The sequence below is a fragment of the Phoenix dactylifera genome, chromosome 7, assembly GCF_051530095.1.
Source record: "Phoenix dactylifera cultivar Ajwa chromosome 7, Ajwa_hap1_PhDact_Kaust_v1.1, whole genome shotgun sequence".
NCBI lineage: Eukaryota > Viridiplantae > Streptophyta > Magnoliopsida > Arecales > Arecaceae > Phoenix > Phoenix dactylifera.
The window spans coordinates 24,339,675-24,361,632 of record NC_143196.1 but is presented as its reverse complement, the minus strand read 5'-3'; the positions used below and the strand labels follow the sequence as shown (position 1 = coordinate 24,361,632).

The 21,958-nt window shown below is 35.8% G+C and overlaps 1 protein-coding gene and 1 pseudogene across 3 annotated transcripts in view; both read right to left on the bottom strand.

Annotated features, from left to right (window-relative positions):
- The window catches only part of LOC103697783 (mediator of RNA polymerase II transcription subunit 6-like), a 19,115-nt pseudogene extending 7,335 nt beyond the window's left edge, over window positions 1-11,780 (bottom strand). The window contains exons 1-3 of the transcript XR_016395836.1: window positions 11,497-11,780; window positions 11,200-11,375; window positions 1,514-1,583 (exon numbers count right to left, since the gene is read on the bottom strand). The product of XR_016395836.1 is annotated as a mediator of RNA polymerase II transcription subunit 6-like (transcript). The remainder of the gene's footprint in view (window positions 1-1,513; window positions 1,584-11,199; window positions 11,376-11,496) is intronic.
- LOC103718690 (uncharacterized) overlaps window positions 11,702-21,958 on the bottom strand; it is a 26,076-nt gene continuing 15,819 nt past the window's right edge. The window contains exon 10 of one of the 2 annotated variants that reach the window (XM_088701340.2): window positions 11,702-11,842. The gene's annotated coding sequence lies outside the window, so the exon portion shown is untranslated. Of the gene's footprint in view, window positions 11,843-20,081; window positions 20,213-21,958 lie in introns of those variants that run through there. The other variant, XM_039127358.3, reaches the window with a different exon arrangement.

Sequence of the window (21,958 nt, the reverse complement as noted above, 5' to 3'; positions counted from 1 at the left end):
CGGTACGGTGTCGGAACTGAATTTAATGGACGAACCGACTCGGTTTCCCACCGGGTCAACTTGGTACGGGCCGAACTAGGTGGTTCGATATGGTTCGTCCTATCTTGTTAAAATCTAATTGGCCAAATTTGGGCCCCTATCTTGTCTATGTAAAATAGGTGGTAAGCAATTACAAGAAAAATCATATCACTAATCATCATATATAGCATCCTGATTGGATAGAGATTACACATGTTCTTGTTTTAAATTTATTAGTATGTTGTCTAAATGGAGTCAAGCCTAGTAATTTGACTAATAGAGAAAAGGTCTATTTAGTGTGATCTCTGTTGTCTAATCCAATAAGAGAAGTGACCAATACACATCCCTCATTGTGCACAAATTGATATGCATAGAGTGGAGGTACATTACAATCGTATCAACTAGATTGTTGCCCAAAAATAATCAATGTAAGATACATTATAATCCAAATTGTGAATCCACATCACTAATCATGAACATTAACATCTAAATCAAAAATAAATGTTTCAAAGATTTTTTTGACTATGCATTTAGTGTTTAACAAATGCAGAAGATTTCCAATAACAAGATGATGATTTGTAAATTAGGGGATGTTAATCAAAACTCATGATACTTAGCATGATCTACACATCTTAAACACATTAGCAAAAAAAGCCTATTCGAATAGTTACAATCCATAACTAAATAAAACCATTTGTTCTTATTCTAAAAGCTTACTCGTTTTGTAAGTTCATAGTTAATGAACCTTCTAAACCTTCAAAAACATTTACCTTTTGCCTGTGAAGCATTAAAGATGTTAAAAATCATATAATAACACAAGTACTAAAATTTAGATTGCCAATAATATATTTGAAGAGTCCTAGCTTACTTGAAAACAAGTCATAAAAGAAATTATAAAGGAGCTTCTTTGGCCTAGTCCTCTCTCTCTATCACACACATTAAAACAAACATTCACCTCTATTATTCCTCATCTCATGAGTGCTATGTATATTTCACTTTTGTAAACCTTATCATTCCTCTTATTTTCAGCATTTTGTGACCTGAATTTCTTTTATAAGACTATCAAGGAGAATCCCCAACAGTAGACTGCATTTAGCAAATTGTTCTTTCGAAAATACCTCCTCTAAAACCCTAAAGTAGAAATTTCTTCACCTTTCAATAATTGTCAAAAAAATGTTCCCACCCTGTTTTCTGTAACAAAATAGCAGGGTGATTTCTTCACTCAAACTATTTCTAAACCCTTCCTTTGGTCAACTATGCTGTCATAAGCCGCCCTCAAATGGTCTTGCATGTACAGACTAGTCAGAATGCTATTAGCATCTAAATTTCATTTCGAGTGGGCTATGAATGTAAATTCACATTAGTACAACCAGGTACTTGATGGGGAAATGAAATTGATACAAAATTAATATAATCAACAAATGGAATAACGAAATACGATCCCAAGTTATTCAATGAGTATCAGGACAAGTATATAGGTTTTATGATCATATACCATATCCAAGCTTCTCCAACCTTGAGGTTGCTATATTGAAAGCCTTTGATATATCATAAAGAGCCCTGCCCTGCAATAAATCAAGTGGGATAATAGTTTAAGAGAAATATTTCCAGGAGTGACTACAGATTGATGTTTAAAATAATAAAGTTTGGAAGACATAGTAACACTCCCCTAACTGAAGTTATCGATTTCAAACATCCAGTGATTCAATAGATTTTGAGCTTGTAATTACCAAATAGTCACAAAAATATGAAGCCATGAAAAAATCACATGCAATTAGTAACACTAATACCAGTCATTTCACCTTCTATTATTACCATGCAGGGATCATATTCCACGTTCTTACATATCCTCGGATGAAAATCCTCTTACACGTTTTTTTAATGGTATGTACCAGAAAGGGAGAGAGGGAGAGGAGAGGGAAAGAGCCCAGTAGCTGCTGACGTTATATATTCAAATAATAGTACTAGTTAATGGGCAATGTAATACTACATTTGACAAAATGTGTAAACAAACCAAACATGAGGGTGCTGGGGTGTGCTTTAGCTCAGCCGGTCATCCTACATGGTCAGCTTGAGCTTGGCTTGAGCTCAAGTCAAGCTGGGAACAGCCAGCACGAGCTTGGCTCATTCAAATTCCAATCCAGTTCGAGCTCTGCTTGTTGGCTTGAGAAGGATGGATGAATAAGAAACAAACTTACATAGAGAAGTAAAAAAGAACTTGGATTTCAATCACTATCCTCTTATCTACATTGTCTTCTAAGTGTTCCTCTTTCGAGTCCTCCATCCACAATTGTAATCTTTAAGAAGATGTCTACTTGGAGGATCATATTTTGTTGTGATGAAAGAACATGCCTCTTTTCCAAGCTTTGCTACTCACAGTCCTAATAGAAAGAAAAGGAAGGGTAGATGAGGCATAGGCAGGTTGAGGGAGAAGAAACGCGTGGAGGTGGGTTTTCATTGCCGCCATGGAGATGAAAAAACGGGTGGAGGACAAGGGCAACAAGAATTGGATTTCCTTTTTTTATGAGCCATTAGATCAAATCTTGATCCAACAGCAACAAAGTTAAAACCCCACTCTTAGTTAAACAATATAAATCTCAAGGCCACTTTTAGAAGAGGTATACAACTCCATAATCCATACTACTCAGCGATATGAATATTCCCTTCATTTTCAAAATATAAATTAATAAGTTCATTTTAAGTAGAGAATCAAACCAAGTGCACCTCCTGATATGGGGAGTGTACTTATGAAAGTACACTAAAATTAAAAGTATCTCAAAATAAGTCAAAATCCTACATACTACCTCTCAACACTAGGTATATAATGTTATATATTGAATTGTTTTTCAACAATATAATATTATTTACTCATTTTTATTTATATTTGAGCTCTATCGAGCTGAACATGAGCGAGGAAGATAGGCCTAGCTCATGTTCAGCTTGTTTATTTTTCGAACTCAAAATCTTGGCTCACATTCGTCTTAGATAATTATCGAGCGAGCTAATATTGATCCAAATTTCGAGCCAAACATAAGCTGCTGGCAAAAAGCTCGTTCATTTGATAGCCCTACCTTTGACAACACATGCTACACCCACTAACTAGAACACGTGCCTCAAATGAGCCAAAAATGCCGTGATTTATATTACAGTTGCATGTCATTAATAGGATACCAGGGAGCGTGTTGTTATGTGTGGATTTGTTAAGCATCCCTCCATTCAAAATGAGGACACATTTTCATATTATGTCTCAAAGCTAGAATAAGAATGCAGGGCTATGTCACTGCATATTACCAATCCCAATATCTACTAGATGTACCAATTCCAATAACTACAACAACATGCTTATGTAAGTGCTTTTGGCAATCTAATTGCTTATGCATGGACTAAAATATAGGCTGGATTGGACAGTTTATGAAGTCAAAAGTCCATGTCGTTATATGTCGATTTGTCAAGCACAATTAGTCAAACTTTGTGAGACCATGAATGCAGAAGGTGAGCATACTTTAACAAATACAGTATCAAGATTCAAGACTAAAAACTTCAATCTCAAGGTACTCACTACAGCGAATACTACCACTTCTACTCCATTGCTTTCCATAATTAAGTTACCACATTATCAAGGACACTACTAATCTACACCTCTAACTTCAAAAGCTTTACATGGTAATAAAATTAAGGACATAATCAGGGACACCCACATTGCATTTGGACATGCTAATTAAAAGAAATTGCATGAATTAGAGCCTCTTCAAACTAAAAATATTTAACTTAAAAGATTCTTTTAAAATTGGGCCTGTCTTGCCATCCACCCAAATTTTTCTCTCATTTCAAGCTTCCATTAACCATAGGTACCCAAACATAGGTCCCATAACTTAGAAACCAGGGTTCAAGGTATACGGAACCAACAAAACTGATGTACCAGTGGAGTTCGGTACCGGAACGTTCTGGTACCGAACCAGTTCAAGAAAAAGAAAAAAAAACCGCACAGACGTGCGCGCATCTGCGTTAAGCTACAGAGTGGCATTTAGCATTAAAAGCCCACGTGGGCTGGCAATTCCACCGCGTGGAATGCATGCGGGAACGCGCCGCACCCGCCCCCCCACGCGCGGGTGCGCTCCCCGCGGCCTCTCTCTATTTTTTCTTTTTTTTTCTTCTTTTCTTCTTTCCGAGCTTCTCCTCTCTTCTTCCCCTCTCTCCTTCTCTCTTCTCCTCTCTTTCCCCCTTCTCCCGCGAGCAAGGGAGATCTTCTTCCCCGCGAGGTGCTCGAGAGGAAGAAACAGGCCCGATAGCGCAAGAGAAATCTTCTTCCCCTCTCTTCTCCTCTCTTCCCCGCAAGTACCGGTGCAGTTCGCACCGCTACCAGGCTTGTACCGATGCGAACTGCACCGGTTCGCACAAGTACGGGCAAGGAACCGTTCGGTTCCGAAACCGAATTCCCTGGTTGTACCGTACCGGTGGAAGCTAGTACCGGTACGGTACAGGCTAAACCGGTCGGTTCCAACCGACTCAACGGACCTTGACAGGGTTGGCGAAACCATCCTGAGCCGAATGGTTACAGCCGTTCTCAATCGTCTCGGCGGCTTGACCGGCACGATTCCGACAACATAAATGAAATCTGTTGCAGAGGGAGAGAAGGAGAAGGAAAGAGAGAAATAGAGAACGAGCGGGGGAGCGAGCGAGAGGGAGAGGAAGAAAGAGAGAGCAAAGTGTATGCCGGCCGGCAAGTCGGGCGGAGGATGCTCCTCCAGGCTCTTATGCCAAAAAACAAGGCGAGTCTCCTGTTTCGTTCGAAATAGGAGTCAGGCCCTTTTTTTATTTTGCAAATCGCTTACCGACTTCACTTAAAAATCACAAAATAAAAAAAGGGCCTGACTCCTGTTTCGAACGAAATAGGAGACTCGCCCTGTTTTCCGGCCGCAGAGATTTTCTCTGCCTCCTTCCCGGGTCACCAACCTTTGACGGCCCTCCTCCGGCCTCCCTCCGTCTTCCCCTTCTCTCTCTCTTTCTCTCTCTCCTGCCTCCTCCACTGTGTCGATACGGGCCTGGCACGGTGCTGGCCCGTATCGACTCGTCCTATCGGACAACCGAAACGGCGCCCGGTACCGATTCCGTCGTCCTTGTTAGAAACACTAACACAAATTATCCTCCAACGCCAACATAATAACTAAGTAGATAAATGAACAATAATAAATAAGAGAAATTATAGAGCCCAAAAGACCTTTTATGTCGAATTGTCATATATATTTTTGTGTGGGTCAAATTCTTTAAATTCTTTGAACCCATAAGAAATACATTAAAAGCTCATTGATATAATTAGCCACAACTATCAGAATATCAAAATAGGGCAAAGAAGGCCAATTCTAAGAGTGCATGAAGTTGCTTCCTTTTAAATTCCTTCAACCCATAGGAAAAACCTCAGAAGCTCCTCATCCTAAATATAATTAGTTATCATTATCATAATATTAAACTAGATAAACAAGGCCAAAATTGATGGTTTGCAAAGTTCCTTTCCTTTAAATTCTTTGAACCCATTGGGAAATACCTTCAAAGCTCCTCAATATAATTAGCTCACCATCAGAATATTAAAATAGGGAATAATCCAGACAGTTGACAAAGTTGTTCTAATTGAATTCTTGCTCTCATGGAAGCATATGATCTTCTCCAAACCACTGAACTTTTCTTCAGATATTTGATTTTGTCCATATGAGCGGCTGGCCAAAGTAAGAGGACACTAGCCTCTCCACCATACTACAAAGCTAATTGGACTAATATGAATAAAGCCTTGTCCTTGTCCGTCACCCTTGCTCCTACTTGGTCATGTTTTATCAATGAACTGTTTGTCTCAAAATGGTATCCAATCATTAAAAAAAGAAACAGACCAACCTTCTTGTTGAAGAAAAGCCAACACATAAAAACCAAGCATTTACAAATTGATCAATGCCAGACTGTTGTTCTCATCATGATATTTACAAATGCTATAGTGTTCCTATTGACAAGTTAAGACGCCTTACTACCGAGCACCTTCACCTCCAAAAACAAGAAGATTAAGAAATAAGGACAACCTTGGAAAATGAATCAGAATGAGTCAGGGAATTGAATGAAAATTAATTTAAAAAAAATTAAAATATCGTATAATCGAATTCTCCTGCACGTGTGATAAACTTATCTGGTAAGAAAAGCGCATGTTTAAGGCCTTGTTGGGCCAGTGCATGGTTTGTGCAATCATGTGTTATGTGTTTTTTCCTGTTTAATGAGTCGGGCCCTCAAATAAAGAAAGTATGGGCCTTTTCCAAGTTTTGTTTCCAATCTATTATGCCAATTGTTCTCACCTTCTTCAACCTTTTCTCGAATGAAGTGATAGTTAAGTTCAATAGGTTTTGTTCTTGCGTGAAAAACCGGATTAGACGAGAGTTTCATGGCACTTTGATTATCGCAATCTCATTTTGATGGTCCAACAATCATTCCCATTTTTTTTAGGATATGCCTTTACCATGTTAATCGAAGACTGGTAACCAACCCTAATCTGTTAATCGTTTAGCCGAGACCGGATCCGTGGACTGAGCTGTTTACCGTTGACTGCTTCCAATACAATAAGTGAGATAGATGAGCAGACCTGTAATGCAAGAGAAGTCTTTCCCACGGAACGGTGGAATTACGATAGGTAGAGTGCCTCACCTAATTACATGGATGTCAAAGAAGGGGAAATAGGAATGAACCCGATTTTCTTCATCGTTTTTGGACCCCTTAATGTCTTAATGTCGAACAGTCTCTCCAGATGTCTGCTTCCTTTAGACCGTACAACTGGTCAACTACTTCACCGACATCCCTTAATAGAGGATAGATCTGCTTCCCTAGGCGGGGGCACCCCGGCTCTATGAATAGCTCCTGATCTTGGTCATAAAGGAAAATTGTAGGACATAAGCAACCCTAATCCATCTTCTCAACTTCTTTATAAAACTAGAACTCCTAAGCGCATGATTACAAACTTTTCTTAGTCAGCATTCAATACAACACTAAGTTTATTTATTAGACCCTGCAGTAGCAGGAGCCTCATGCACTAGGATGCTCTTTTTTATACATGCATCATGAATAATAAAAGCACTATTCAAAGTCTAACACCCATTAACATCTAACACAGAATCATTCAGTCCTCTATTGATGCTAATAGAAATAATACCATGGGGTTTCTTAATGATCTTATCAATAAAGATTTCATTTTGGGACTAAAATGCAATTTCTGCAACTGCAAGAGTGAAGAGGAAAATAAAGGGGACTGCCTAATTCCTGTCTTAAGAACTATAACAAAAGCAGATACGGAATCAGTGATTTAAATAAACCATCAAGTATGTGACAAGCATCCCCTAATTAACCTTCTCCAGTTGTCTATAAAACTAGAAATCCATATTGACATTATGTGGCCTTCTCCAATTTCATCTTAATTGGTTCCTTTTCATTTATGTGTCACAAATCTACGACATCATGAATAATAACAGAGTAGTATTAATAGTTTGATACCCTAGCATAAGAGTACCTGGCTTCTGCAATAAGGATGATATCCAAATGATGTAATATGCTTTTCGAGGAACATGGCAAAGTTTTTATGAGAAACACAAGAGCGAGGATATCCAAATGATGTAATATGGTTTTTGAGGAACACAGCAAAGTTTTTATGAGAAACACAAGAGCCACTTTTCTCACTTTTGTTTCGCAGAAAGGGTATGTGGTAGAGATTAACAATTTAATAACATTTTCTTATGAGCATTACAAGATCATGAAGAAAATATTGAAGTTTGGCACTATTGACTTTGGAGTCGGAGCATCCTAATCAAAGACATATTCATTATTGGCAATTTATTTACAGTAATATATGAATAAATGCTTGATACAGGAGATCACAAGGATAGCATGTAAGCTTAACTTAGAAAATCTCATGATAAGGCTAGTTTGAGTGTTATGCAGTATGTTTAGAGATGACGGTTCTCTCAAATACTAGTAACATAATTCAACGAAGACTTGTAACATAAATGTTTGCTTTCGCGCTGGTGAAAAAGTCTCTGAAAGGTTAGTTTTAAGTTGACAAAGGTTTGAGTGAAGGAGAATTCTTTCTCCTCTTCATTTAAATGTGAAATGTGTGGAAAAGGTACTGATGGCATTCTTGCTGGAGTTTGAGTCCACAAAGATGTGGAGGGCATTCTTTTGTTCTTTCGTCAATCCTGAAAAGCTATTCAGTTTCATCAACTGATAAGTTTACATTAAGTGAATCTCAGGCTTGAAATTGAATTTTTTTTTTATGAACACTATTGTTATTCTTGCAGACGAGGATAGACTTTGCGGGCATCAAGTTTTATGGTTTCTCATTAAAGAGCCTCCTAATCAGAATGGATTCAAATATGGTTCCTCCCAATAGATACTGTTATAACCAGGTTGGATTCAAATCTAAAATAATTAGATAGTAAACACGAATCACTAAATCAGTTAAGGTCTAAAACCCTCTGGATATCGACATATTATCGAAATCAGAAAATACATAAAAAGTCAATCAACATATCATCAATCTCCACAAGGAAAAAAGACACCTATCAATGCTACTGGATTGCATCCATGATGCAAGTTATGCACATGTCGTTCCTGATAATCCATTCCCTCCATAAGGACATCGCTATATTGAAGATGTTGACTGGCTTCACAGATACAAAGGCATCAATAAATCCTAAAATGCACTTTTGTTTAAGCATCATATCAACTTATTTTTTTAACTTATCAACAGACCAGGGTAACAGTCTCCATTTTGGAAAGAAGCAAAATGGGTGATTGAGCAAAATGGGCATCAATAATAACGCAAGTTACATCATAATGACACCTAAAGGGAAATCAAATTGTAGCAAAGCACTAATTTATATGTCAAAGAAGGAATCGCCGTAGGCCTTTTAATCAAAACTCTGAATCCAAACCCCGGCCTCTAGCAAAATGGGCGATTGAGGAAGCTCAACAATCTCTAGCAGCTTGAACTAAAAGAGTAATGATATATGCTTTAACTTCTCAGTTTTACTTGCATGTTCAAAATAAATGTTATAAACTACTGTACATCTTGAAATTGCTTTAAAAAATTTATGTGCCTTAAGGCACATTACATTGCTAATTCATTGAATAGTATGAAAATCTAATAAGATAAACAAAGTCAAAGAATGATAAACTGACTTTACCAAGTCTATCACTTGTGCAATTGGCTAGATCCATCACCTACACCGCTTGACAACTGTCTCCACAGTATGTAATTTTGAATGGAAGTTTATGGTTTGGCAAATACTTAAGAGATCCAAAAAGTGTGTGTTACTCTTGTTCTTCACCATGACACAGGTTACAAAATAAATATACTTGAATAGCCCTTTAGAGTAAGGCACAGTGAAACATGGTCAATTTCCATAGCCCACAAAATGTCAAATTTTCTCGTGACAGCTAGTTTTTACAAGATAAAGAATGAAAACGTCCATTGGAACAGCTAATACAGTTATAGTAGGTGAGCACAAAATGACAACAATTATCACAAAAGGCTCTGAAGTCCACTTCCCAAAACTCAGAGTCTGCCGTTGCCTGTAATGTGTTATAGTATTGTACATCTTGAAATTGTTTTAAAAAAATTATGTGCCTTAAGGCACATTACATTGCTAATTCATTGAATAGTATGAAAATCTAATAATATAAACAAAGTCAAAGAATGATAAACTGACTTTACCAAGTCTATCACTTGTGCAATTGGCTAGATCCATCACCTACACCGCTTGACAACTGTCTCCACAGTATGTAATTTTGAATGGAAGTTTATGGTTTGGCAAATACTTAAGAGATCCAAAAAGTGTGTGTTACTCTTGTTCTTCACCATGACACAGGTTACAAAATAAATATACTTGAATAGCCCTTTAGAGTAAGGCACAGTGAAACATGGTCAATTTCCATAGCCCACAAAATGTCAAATTTTCTCGTGACAGCTAGTTTTTACAAGATAAAGAATGAAAACGTCCATTGGAACAGCTAATACAGTTATAGTAGGTGAGCACAAAATGACAACAATTATCACAAAAGGCTCTGAAGTCCACTTCCCAAAACTCAGAGTCTGTCGTTGCCTGTAATGTGTTATAGTATTGTACATCTTGAAATTGTTTTAAAAAAATTATGTGCCTTAAGGCACATTACATTGCTAATTCATTGAATAGTATGAAAATCTAATAATATAAACAAAGTCAAAGAATGATAAACTGACTTTACCAAGTCTATCACTTGTGCAATTGGCTAGATCCATCACCTACACCGCTTGACAACTGTCTCCACAGTATGTAATTTTGAATGGAAGTTTATGGTTTGGCAAATACTTAAGAGATCCAAAAAGTGTGTGTTACTCTTGTTCTTCACCATGACACAGGTTACAAAATAAATATACTTGAATAGCCCTTTAGAGTAAGGCACAGTGAAACATGGTCAATTTCCATAGCCCACAAAATGTCAAATTTTCTCGTGACAGCTAGTTTTTACAAGATAAAGAATGAAAACGTCCATTGGAACAGCTAATACAGTTATAGTAGGTGAGCACAAAATGACAACAATTATCACAAAAGGCTCTGAAGTCCACTTCCCAAAACTCAGAGTCTGCCGTTGCCTGTAATGTGTATCTGAAAGGGAAACCTGGCTTCAAGTGCAAATGCCACTACAGCAGATTTCCCATCCAATTGTGCTGGAAGAATCTAGAGTTTAGATGTGAATTCTGTAATTAATTGTTGACTGCATCATTCTAGGCTGATTATGATTGATATTGATGCAGTTTACTCACACAAATCCCGCAAGCAATTGGTTCAGATACTCATTATCATTGCCATTATTCTCTATTACAAAGTACATATGTTTCCTCTTAAATGATACTCGCATTACAGTAAAACAGTACAGCAAACACAATTTTATCAAATTTCGTACCAAATCCTAGCCCACACCAAATTAACAACAAACAAATGAAGGATAAAAATATGTCAGAGTTCGCCATTAAACACCAAAAATGTAAAAATGATATTTTTTTTACATAAACAAAGCTAAAAATTCAAATCAGAATACTTATTTCGCCAATCATCAATTATCCCCCAATAAGCAGCAAAATCCTCATTTGCACAATCCAAAAGTACAAGAAAAGAAACTCACCATTCGGGCAGCAAAGATGTTGCAGAGCTGCGGCGCCTGGTAGATGGAACCATCGAGGATGGAATAAGTGAGCATTGGGCTGACCTTCTCCGGCCCATCCCTCTTCTGCTTCCGAATCACAAACAGAATGCAGCGCCATCACCTCGCTCAGCATGTACTCAAGACCCGTCATCTTCCTAAAAATCACCCGCAAAAAAGAACCAAAAACCCACATATCGAACTCATTGAGAGAAGACGGACAAAAAGAAACAGAAAGAAAGAGAAACGGATGGTGGGGTTTTGAGGGAAAGGATGGACGAGAGGTAGGAGAGGTCGAGGGGGTGGATGGAGCGGGAGCGTAGCTGCTCATTGTTGCAGGACCAGTCGTAGAAAGCGGAGAGCGCAATGTAGTCGAAGACGGGGCTGCGATCGAGCGGGTAGATGTTGAGCCACAGCTGGTCCCGGAAGCAGATCCCGGTCATGTCCGTCCCCGCTGGCGGAGGCATCCGCGGTTGATTCCACTCGCCCCCCACCGACATCGCCACCGCCGGTAGGAGCGGTGTCGCCGCCATCGGCCGGTAGGATTCACAATCGTGAAACATCTTTTCTCAGAGAATTCTTAGTTTAAGGTTGCCCTTTACAAGATTCATCCCTAACAGAGGAACTAAAAACAAAAAAAACAAAACAAAACCTTTCTTCGATAAGAATCACAAAAATTCTTCTCAGAAAAAATAAAAAAGAAATTGTAATATGAAATATATCAGGTCCGTGTTTCTGCGATTAGGGAGAACATGGCGCAAGACCACGGCAGTTTTCACTTGAGCTACTTTGGATTGAGTGGGGTATTTAAGAAAATAAAATATATATATATATATATATATATATATATATATATATATATATATATATATATATTGATGACATGCTGGTCGCTCCAGGTGCTCAGGCGCGGGAGGTGGAGCTTGCGAGTTGCGAAGCCGGGCGTGGCTCCCTGGGTTCTCTTCCGTACACTTAGTCCTGAAATTTTTCATTTTTATAATTTAATTTTTTAAATATAATTTATTATTTCTATTATTATATAAAATTAAATTATATTTTTTAAAAATTTATATTTATGATACTTACGCACAATAGTTTGTTATATCCCTTGTGAAAAATTGAATTACTTATACTTATTTTCTTATATCATTTTTTTGGCATAATATGTAATTTTTATTTAAATTTAATAGTTTGATTAATATTTTATTAAATTATAGATTAAAATATTAAATAAAAATAAATTTTAAAGAGGTAATTGTAGATTTTTCCAGTGTAAATATAATTTATTTCTGATCTCAATTGTTTTAATTTACTCTATTAAATATTTTCAAATTAAATTAATCAAATATAATAAAATTAATGCTATTAGTTTTATATTATTTAGATATCTCTATTTTTCACATTTAATGGCTTTTTATCTTATGTCCCTCTATTATTAGTTTCCTAGTAGCTTCATTTGCTATTAAAATAAGATATTTTTATTCTTTTGCAACCGTAGTTAATTTTAACCTTGAATCGGACAATGACAAAAATAAAAAAAAATGATTTAATTAAATAAAAAAACTTTAATATATTTCACTAAAGAATTGATTTGCAAGACCCAAAAACTAGTTCTAGCCTCGAGCATCGGTAGAATCGAGACAGAACATCTTGCAATTTTTTTTAATATATATTTTTTATATAAGATTATTTTGTAAGATGTGACATTTTTTTATTATATTTTATTGAATTGAACCTTCCAAACCCATATTAGCTCTTGGACTGTAGTTTTGAAATTAATAGGCGAACCAGTTGAAAACTGATTACTTTCTCTCTTTTAATAACTAATCACGAGATGTAGGAGAAGTAATAGGAGTTTTATATGCACATAATCTGCATAACACCATTTTTGCGGCTGATGATAATCTTACATCGGCTGCTCAAATAGTTATGATGTGGTTTTATCTGGCAGAGATGGAGGTTCTCAAGAGGATCAAAAATTCTATTCTTAGGATTAAGGATGGCAATAGATCCGGTGCCCATTCCATACTTCAAGAAGAGATGAGGCGGAACGAGTAGAGTCTTAGGATGGAGCAGGAGAGGAGAGTTACATGGGGCATGCAGATCCGATAAAGCTATAAAAATATTTTTTTTCGGAATACAAATCAATTTTTATTCGACTATATCCATGTTCGTATCCGATTCAGATCGGATTTGGATATTATTTTTTTTTATTTGATCGAATTCTAATACGGATTTAGATAGTCAGTTCAAAAATCTTCTGGATATGGATGCGAATATACTTGATTTTTTTTGAATTTAAATCCGGATACCCATATAACAAGAGAACCAATTAAAACCTCGTTCGGTAGAGCTATTGACAATAGAGCCTTCGGAAGTAGAGCTTTTTAAAATAGAGCTTTCGAAGTAAAGTTTTTATGAAAAGCTATTGTTATTTAGTAGCTACATTTCTAAAGTGTTGTAAAACTTTAATATGTTTTTGGTAAGCAAACTGAGAAAGTACTTTTGGTATGATAAAATTACTATAAAGGATATTGCATAGTATTATACAACAAAGCATAATAAAATATCATATACATTAATACATAAATATATGATATACTATAATATTAGTATAATGTAATACAATATTATTATAATATAATAATATAATTTTGTATACTATAGAATAATAATATAACATAATTTGATATTATATAACATAACATATCAATGTATTATGATTTAATATAATATAATATTATATTTATAGTATAATACAATAATAAAGATATAAAATATTATAATTATTATCATTATATATTAATAAATATAAATAGACATTTTCTATAATTATAATATTTTATCATGGGTATTTTGGTCCAAAAAGAAAAAAATTTTATAAATCAAAACAGCTTTCCAACAATGCTACAAGTGCTTTTCTAAAGAAGCTTCATTTTGGAGTTTCTCCTAAAAAACTGTTTTGGTTTTCTGGAAAAGCTAAGACAGCTTCTCGATTTTTTTTACCAAACACTCCTATTCCATCTAAAAGTACTTTTAGAGCGTCAGAAAGTGCTTTGTAGCCTACCAAAAGCTCTATCTAAGGCCTCGTATGGAGGAGCTATTGGCAGTAGAGCTTTTGAAAGTAAAGCTTTTAGAAATAAAGCTTTTATAAAAAGTTGTTTGCTGTTTAGAAACTACATTTTTAAAGTGTTGTACAACTTTAACATATGTTTACTAAATAAACTAAGAAAGTAGTTTTGATATGATAAAATGACCATAAAGGGCATTATATAGTATTATACAACAGAGCATCATAAAAATATAATATGTATTAATACATAAATATATGATATAGTATAATATTAATATAATGTAATATAATATTATTATAATATAGTAATATAATATTATATAATATAGCATAATAATTTAACATAATATTAAATTATTTAACATCACATATAAATATATTATGATATAATGTAATATAATATTATATTTATAGTATAATATAATAATAAAGGTATAAAATATTATAATTATTAGCATAAATTAATTTTCTATTCTCTCTATAACTGCAGTATAATATAACATAATATTAAATTATTTAATATAACATATTAATATATTATGATATAATATAATATTATATTATATTTATAGTATAATACAATAATAAAGGTATAAAATATTATAATTATTAGCATAAATTAATTTTTTATCCTTCTGATGACCATTTATCTCTCTGTATAATTATTATATTTTATTATGAATATTTTGGTAAAAAAATATTATAACTCAAAATAGCTTTTCGACAATTTCTAAAAGTGCCTTTTTAGAGAAGCTCCACTTCCAAAAAGTTATTTTAGATTTCTGGAAAAGCTAAAATAGTTTTCTGAAAATTTTACCAAATACTTCTATTTTATCTAAAAGTGCTTTTGAAGGGCCAGAAAGTACTTTTTGGCCCTCAAAAAACTTCCCCAAATGGGCCTAAGTGATTAACCAAACTTAAACTAAAACCATTACTTAATACCCAAATACCGAATACCCAAGTCGAATAAAATTCTTTGAATCATCCTGCATGCTTGAAAGGCTCAAATATCTCATTCATTCGTTTCGTCTCTTTTTTCAGTTCGTTGTCTTCAAGCAACTAGAATTTCGAAGGTCTTGTTCACTTAGTTTCCACCTAGTAAGTGCAACTAATGACAGTCATGAGATGCCTTAGAGGTGTCATAGATCCCGTCTACTTCGGTAACAAGCAACCTTGAGCTGCATATCCTCTATAAAATTATTAGTTTTTATTATTAATGAATTTTTTAAAATTATATTTTTTTAATTGAATCTTTCCTTTATGATTATGTCTTTATTGCTAGTTTTTATTATTGAATTGTGCTCAAAATTTGATTAATATCCAAAAAAGTATCTGATTTATATCTGTAATTAAATTAAAAAAATATGGATATGTTTAATATCCGATTCGTATCCATATCCATTTAGAATAAATATAAATATTAATTTTGATATCAGTTTAATATGTGTATCCATATTTATATTCATTGAAAGATATGGATACAAATATGAATAATTACCAATATCCAATCCGTTCTCAGGATAAATAACAATAGCAATATCATTACTCAAATAAGGAGAAACGGTCAATTTAAACAGTTTCCTTGCTTACCTGCATTGTAAGTTTTAAAACACATATACTCAAAGACGAGTCACTTTTCTTCTTGAGCAATTTCTGATCATAGTGCCATTACTTAGGGAGTAACTTTGGTGCTAATTTGAGGGTGAGCCTTGGCAACATGGTAATGTTGCTTCATTATAAACCGGCCGTCATGAGTTCAAAACATAAAAATAATATCTCCATACATGAGGTAAGGCTATGTACATTTAATCTTCCCCACAGCTTACAGCAGCAGGGGCTTTGAACATTAGCACGTCTTTTTTTTGGCACTAATTAAATTGAATTGGCTTGGATCCAGGATAGGATAAACTCAAACCCCATCCAACATTTTGAAAACCTCATCCAACTCAACTCAGCAACCCTACTGGTACTTGGCTCAGGTATTCAACACAAGATTAGGGTTAGGGTTTGAATTGGGGGCAGGTTTGGGGAAATAAAAGCAACAACAGCAACAATAGACACAAAGTATTGGCAAGGAATGAGATGAGGGCCAAGTGAAGGAGTGACACTGCATGCGAGCAAGAGAGAGAGAGATGCTTGGATAATCATTATAGTATATAATAATTTTAAACCAAAAATTCACTTTCTCCTAGTACTCAGTATGTCAATCGAGGATATACAACTTTATTGCAGAAATTGCTTATTCCATTCCAAATCAGGACTACAGTTTTTCTTCTCCCTCTTTCTCCCTTCCCTCAGAAAAGTTAAAAGGAAAGAAGTCTATCATCATGGCGTACGAACAATTGATGGCACAGCAATGGAATAATTTGCTGATAGTAGAGGGCCAATGTGACTTTAAAGGGAGATATTCGGTAGATATAGGAACTCAGATCCACCTCATCCTCTTCTTCTACCATTGTTCCAAGCAGTGGGCGCGCGCGCGGAGAGAGAGATTTCAAAGATTAAATATTCAATAATTTACGAACATATTTGGTTGGAAGGAATTGAGCTGAAAATAGAAATAGAAATAAATGACTCCCTATGTCAGAGCATCTACAATGAATCAGTGGATGTTGGTTGAACTAAACGTACATGATGTTGTGACACATAGGTCATAAGTCCCAACTGCATGAGTCGCAGGTTCCATATGCTTAAGTCTCAAGACATGATTAGTTTTTGATGATTAATTATTTTTCTATCACAGTTAGAAAAGTTGATGCTAGTTAATTTTAGAAAGTTTTATTTTTTTTAATAAACTTTTTTTCAAAGAACTTTTAATATTATTAGGAAAGTTAGAAGTTAAGATTCTTCGAGTTAGGATAGAGTTTGAAATCCTACATTGAAAAGTTAAAAAAATAAGTCTCCTTGTACTACTTATAAAGACCAACATCAAGGCTCCTCTTGTAATCATACTAAAAATACTTAAAATTCTTGAGTTATTGATTAGTGAGAATTATCTTGTGGCAATTATTCTTGCTTTCTTTCTATTCTCTCTCCTCCTTTTTGGTGAATTCCTAGAATTAGCGGGTAAATATATAAGAGTTGTATCCTTGAAATAGCCAACCAAGATAGTGTTTATAGTCTTGGAAGAGAATGATTCACCTCTACTGCTCTTCCAACTACCATCTTCGTTATGTTGCACATGCCGTAGTAGAATTTCTATCTTGGTATAATCAGTTGCTCTAACATATTTTCTCTTTTAAGCTTTTAGCCCAAGTTCAACACCTTTCCACGTTACTCCCACTCCAGTCATTGGTTAGGGGAGTCCTATTCTCATTCCTATTCCAAGGGGAACGAGAATGCTCCGATTTCCCAAAACTCAATTTTGGCTCTTTCCGCATATTCAAATAGCATTCCACAAGAGATTTACTTATTTTTTTTTCAAAAATTCCCCTCTATTCAATTCATTTTTCAAAATTTTAACTTTTGAGCCAACACCTGATTCAGATTCTAGCCACGAGCTAAATGCCACAGAAAATATGGCCACTCCAATACCCATTCCAATCAATTTTGATTCCCATTGCGAACCAAATGCACCCTAGTAATATTTTGTGATATTAGTCCATCCAATTAAAAACAATGAGGTTGATGTATTGTAAGTCTTGCCCCTTTCTAAGTTAAAGCTGAACAAGATGGATTTACATAGAACTCAACGGAGCTGAAATCATGAACTTTGAAACTCGACTGTTTACGCAAATTAGTTTCACTTGGATTGTTAACTTTGAATCTTTGATTGAAACCTCCCAAGAGGGGTACTTAAGTGAGCTAAGGAAAATTGAAAGGGGGCTATCTTATCCAATAGTTAAAATTAATAACTCTAATTTGCAAGCTATGCTGGTTCTAACCTTCATCTTAATCTCTAAGTAGCTAAAAATGTATCACATCACCGGTTTTGACCAAACCAGACAGGTGACTGACAAATTAACATGAAATCATAAGTCAAAGAGCTATTCCTGCCTATCATGTACCATTTCATGTGGATAAGTACGCTACAAATGGGTCGGATTGACCCGTGACCCAATTCGACCCGCGTAGACCCGACCTAATCCATTTTAGAGAACTCATGGGCCGAGTCGAGTCCTAAAATTAGCGTTCTATTTTTCAGGTTGGGTAATTTAGACCCGCCCTGATCCAATCCGACCCATTTGAAATTTGAGTAATTTTGAATTTTCAATCCTGCAACCTGTCCCGATCCGATCCGAATCTGTAAAATTATTTCGACCCGCGGACTGAGGGGTACAAATCAAATAAGTCAGATGGAATTGGGTGCTTAAGGCCTGGCCACTGGCTCAGAGCTCTAGCCCAAACCAGACACACCATCCCCCTCCAACCCTCTTTCTGTCCAGAGGGGCCAGACGGAAAGTGTCTATAGCCAATCAGCCTTGTTCAACTGGTTGCAAACCCTGTGGACCTCTCTACTTGTAAGAACATGAGGGTTCAAATCCGGATGGTGGTATCCTCATTGTATTTCTCAAAAGTTTAAATGAATCATGGAGCCAGAATCATCCGCATACATGCTGATAATTGTAGTCTCACATCAGAATGTTCTTTGCCACGTAAAGCAACTACTTCAACATGAACGGACTTCAGCAGAGGACAAACTCATTTGATACAGATGCATTGAACATATACTATGATAATTAGGAGGCATAAAATATAGCAAATGGTCACAACTTCTATTGATGGAAAAGAACATAGGGGTTGCCACTTTGCTCAAGAAGAGTTTAAAAGATATGATGATGTTTGAATCCTTACATAAATAGATTGATCATAAAATGGTAGATAAGAAATGCTAAGCAGATTTGAACAAATTAGAGAAGCAATTTGAGAATGAATGGAAGTTGCAAAAGGCAGCTGCTAGTTCAATGAAAGATTACATGATAAAACACAGCAAATTTTGCCCATGGATAGAAGATGATCCTACATGCATAAAATTTAACACAAGAACCAGCCATGGTGCAGATGTGTCGCCCAAAATCCTTGGGAGGCCTGGGAGTCATTAACTTAAGGGTCTCAACAAATGTTTGTTAATGAAGTAATGGCAGAGAAGCAGGGACGGCCCAATGCATTTAGAGGCCTAAGGCGAACTCACTAAAGAAGACCCTTTTTTCAAATAATAATTTTTTTAATAATTATAAATACTTTAAAATTTTATTTAAAAATAATTCGTCTAGCTTTTTGAGATGCAAAATTACTAATCAAACTTTTATACTCAAGATTCATTAAAATACTATTTAAAAATGGTAAAAATAAAACTTATTTAAAAAGCTGGCATTTCTAGCAAAAACCAATAAGCATAAATAAATTCAAACAAATCATGAATTGAAGGGTTCAAGACATTTCTCATTCCATAGGTAGGAAATTTTTAGGAAATTGATGCACTCAAATTAGATGACAAAATTAATGGTTATGCACACCTCCCCTAAAGAACAAAATAAAGAAGGAAAATATGACAACATTAATGGTTAAGCAATATAGGTCAGAGTGGAGCCACCAAATTCCAATGTGCAATTTTATATAGACCAAGGTTCAAAAGCTCAATTTCAGTTTCAAATGCAGTTACACTAATAACATTAGGCTTCCATAGTTTCCACTTCAATTTCAAAGTTTCAGTTTAAAAATATTTAACGTAAATAGAAATTCAGAAGAAAGTCAAAAAACAAAGCAAATAAATTTGGTACTATTTAAATTTGGTACCCATGTTTTGCATAAGTTTCAGATAGGATCCAGACTTTTCATTTTGGTTTTCGTGCTATAGACATGGATATCATGCTCGGCCTTAAATAGTGACATTCCGGCACGGCAGCACTCTGTAGTCTGTACCACAGTACCTTGCATTAGCTATACATTTGTCATTAGCTAAAACCAACTCCTCTAGACAGTCTGCACTTCAGATAGGGTATGGTTAGACTTGGTTGATTATGTCCATTACTTGGAAAGAATTCATTTTATTTTACAAGCAACACTGTATCAAAAAAGAACTCAGGTAGCACATAAGATTAATCTTGACCAAATTTAAGTAGCTGTATCCAACTCTAATCCTTGTTTTTGAGCATTCTGAACTTGGTGTCACAATTATAAGGTGGATACAAAAGAGAGCTATGTTCTAATGTTCCAACTCTTTGCCACCATGACTTACTTTTTGAATTTTTAATTAATTTCTACAGCTTATTAAATGGACAAACCAATACGTTATGTCATCACCACATGCTAATGAGGAACATGAACACCAAACAGGGATCAGATGATATTTTTACATATGTACAAAAATTATAGTTTGGATCTGATTTTAGTTACTTATATATGAAAATATTTAATGCAAACAGAGGAGTTGGTTTCTCATACAATTTTAGAAAACAGAGCTTCTGAAATTGATAATAGAGGTTAGAAAACAGAGCTTCAGAGATCTGATTTCATGTGCAAGAACAATTTCTCATACAATTTTAGAAAATAGAGCTTCAGAGATTGATAAATAAACCCAAATCATAATCAGAGCTTCAGAGATTGATAAATAAGCAGATCACAAACAGTATCATGAAGTTCTAAACGGCAAATAATTAGAAAAAAAGGATAAATACTTCCTCCCCTAAAGCCCTAACAAGATCCTAATGCAAACCAGTAATCAGGGTAACCTAATACTACGGATTAAAGCTCCCACATTTCGCATCATCGCATTGATCAGAGTCACAAACAAAACCCGTATAAGATGCATTGAAAACGCCCAGAACATTTAATATAAAACTAAAAGGAGAAAAAGATCAAGAAAATGGATGAAGATTGAAGAACAAAAGGGTAAAGAAGGAGATGAAAACTGAAAAAAGGAAGGTAGACCTCCGACGCCGCGATTGGCGGGGAGGAAAAGCGGCAGCCGCGGGTGCGACGGAAGAAGCCTTTCTTGGCTACAGCCCACAGGTGGAGGGGGGGAGGGGCCCGCAATCGGCGGTACTCTTTGTAAGTTGGAACCCCGGCGGCTGGCACGGCGGCACTCTGAAGACGGTGAAGCAAAGCAAAAGAGGAGGACTGAGGACAATGTCGATGAGGAGCAAAGGAAAGGAGGAAGATGCAGTCTTGCAAAAGAGCTGAACTGCTGAAGACTGAAGAGGTACTGAGCACCTGAGGTAGAGGCGTAGAGCCAAAGCGGCAGAGCCTAGAGGAGCCAGGCTGTCAGAGGCGTAGGACCGTAGGTTTATAGCTTCCATGGGCCGTGGGCGATGGGATTGGGACGGCAGATTGCGGACGGCGACTCCAGACACCCTCATCTTCCCATGTCTTTGTCGAGATAGCCGTTGCTCTGGCTCTGCGACTGCGATTCACTGTAGACACGGAGTCTGGGCGGAGGCCTTCTTTGGGCCGAGGCCTTAGGCGACTGCCTAGGTCGCCTAAGGTTTGAGCCAGCCCTGTGGAGAAGTCTAAGGAAAACAACAGGCCGTGGAATGCCCTCATTCAAAACTTGCAGTTCAGAAACAGATCTCCAAGACAGCATGAAGAAAACGATTACAGAAGATCATCGTAGGTTTGGAAAGGCATCCTAAAAGTCTAAAGACCGGTTCTTCGATTGTGCATCCTTTAAAGTTAGAAGTGGAAGGCAAATTGTTTTTTGGAATAATGTCTAGATTTTAGATGAACCAC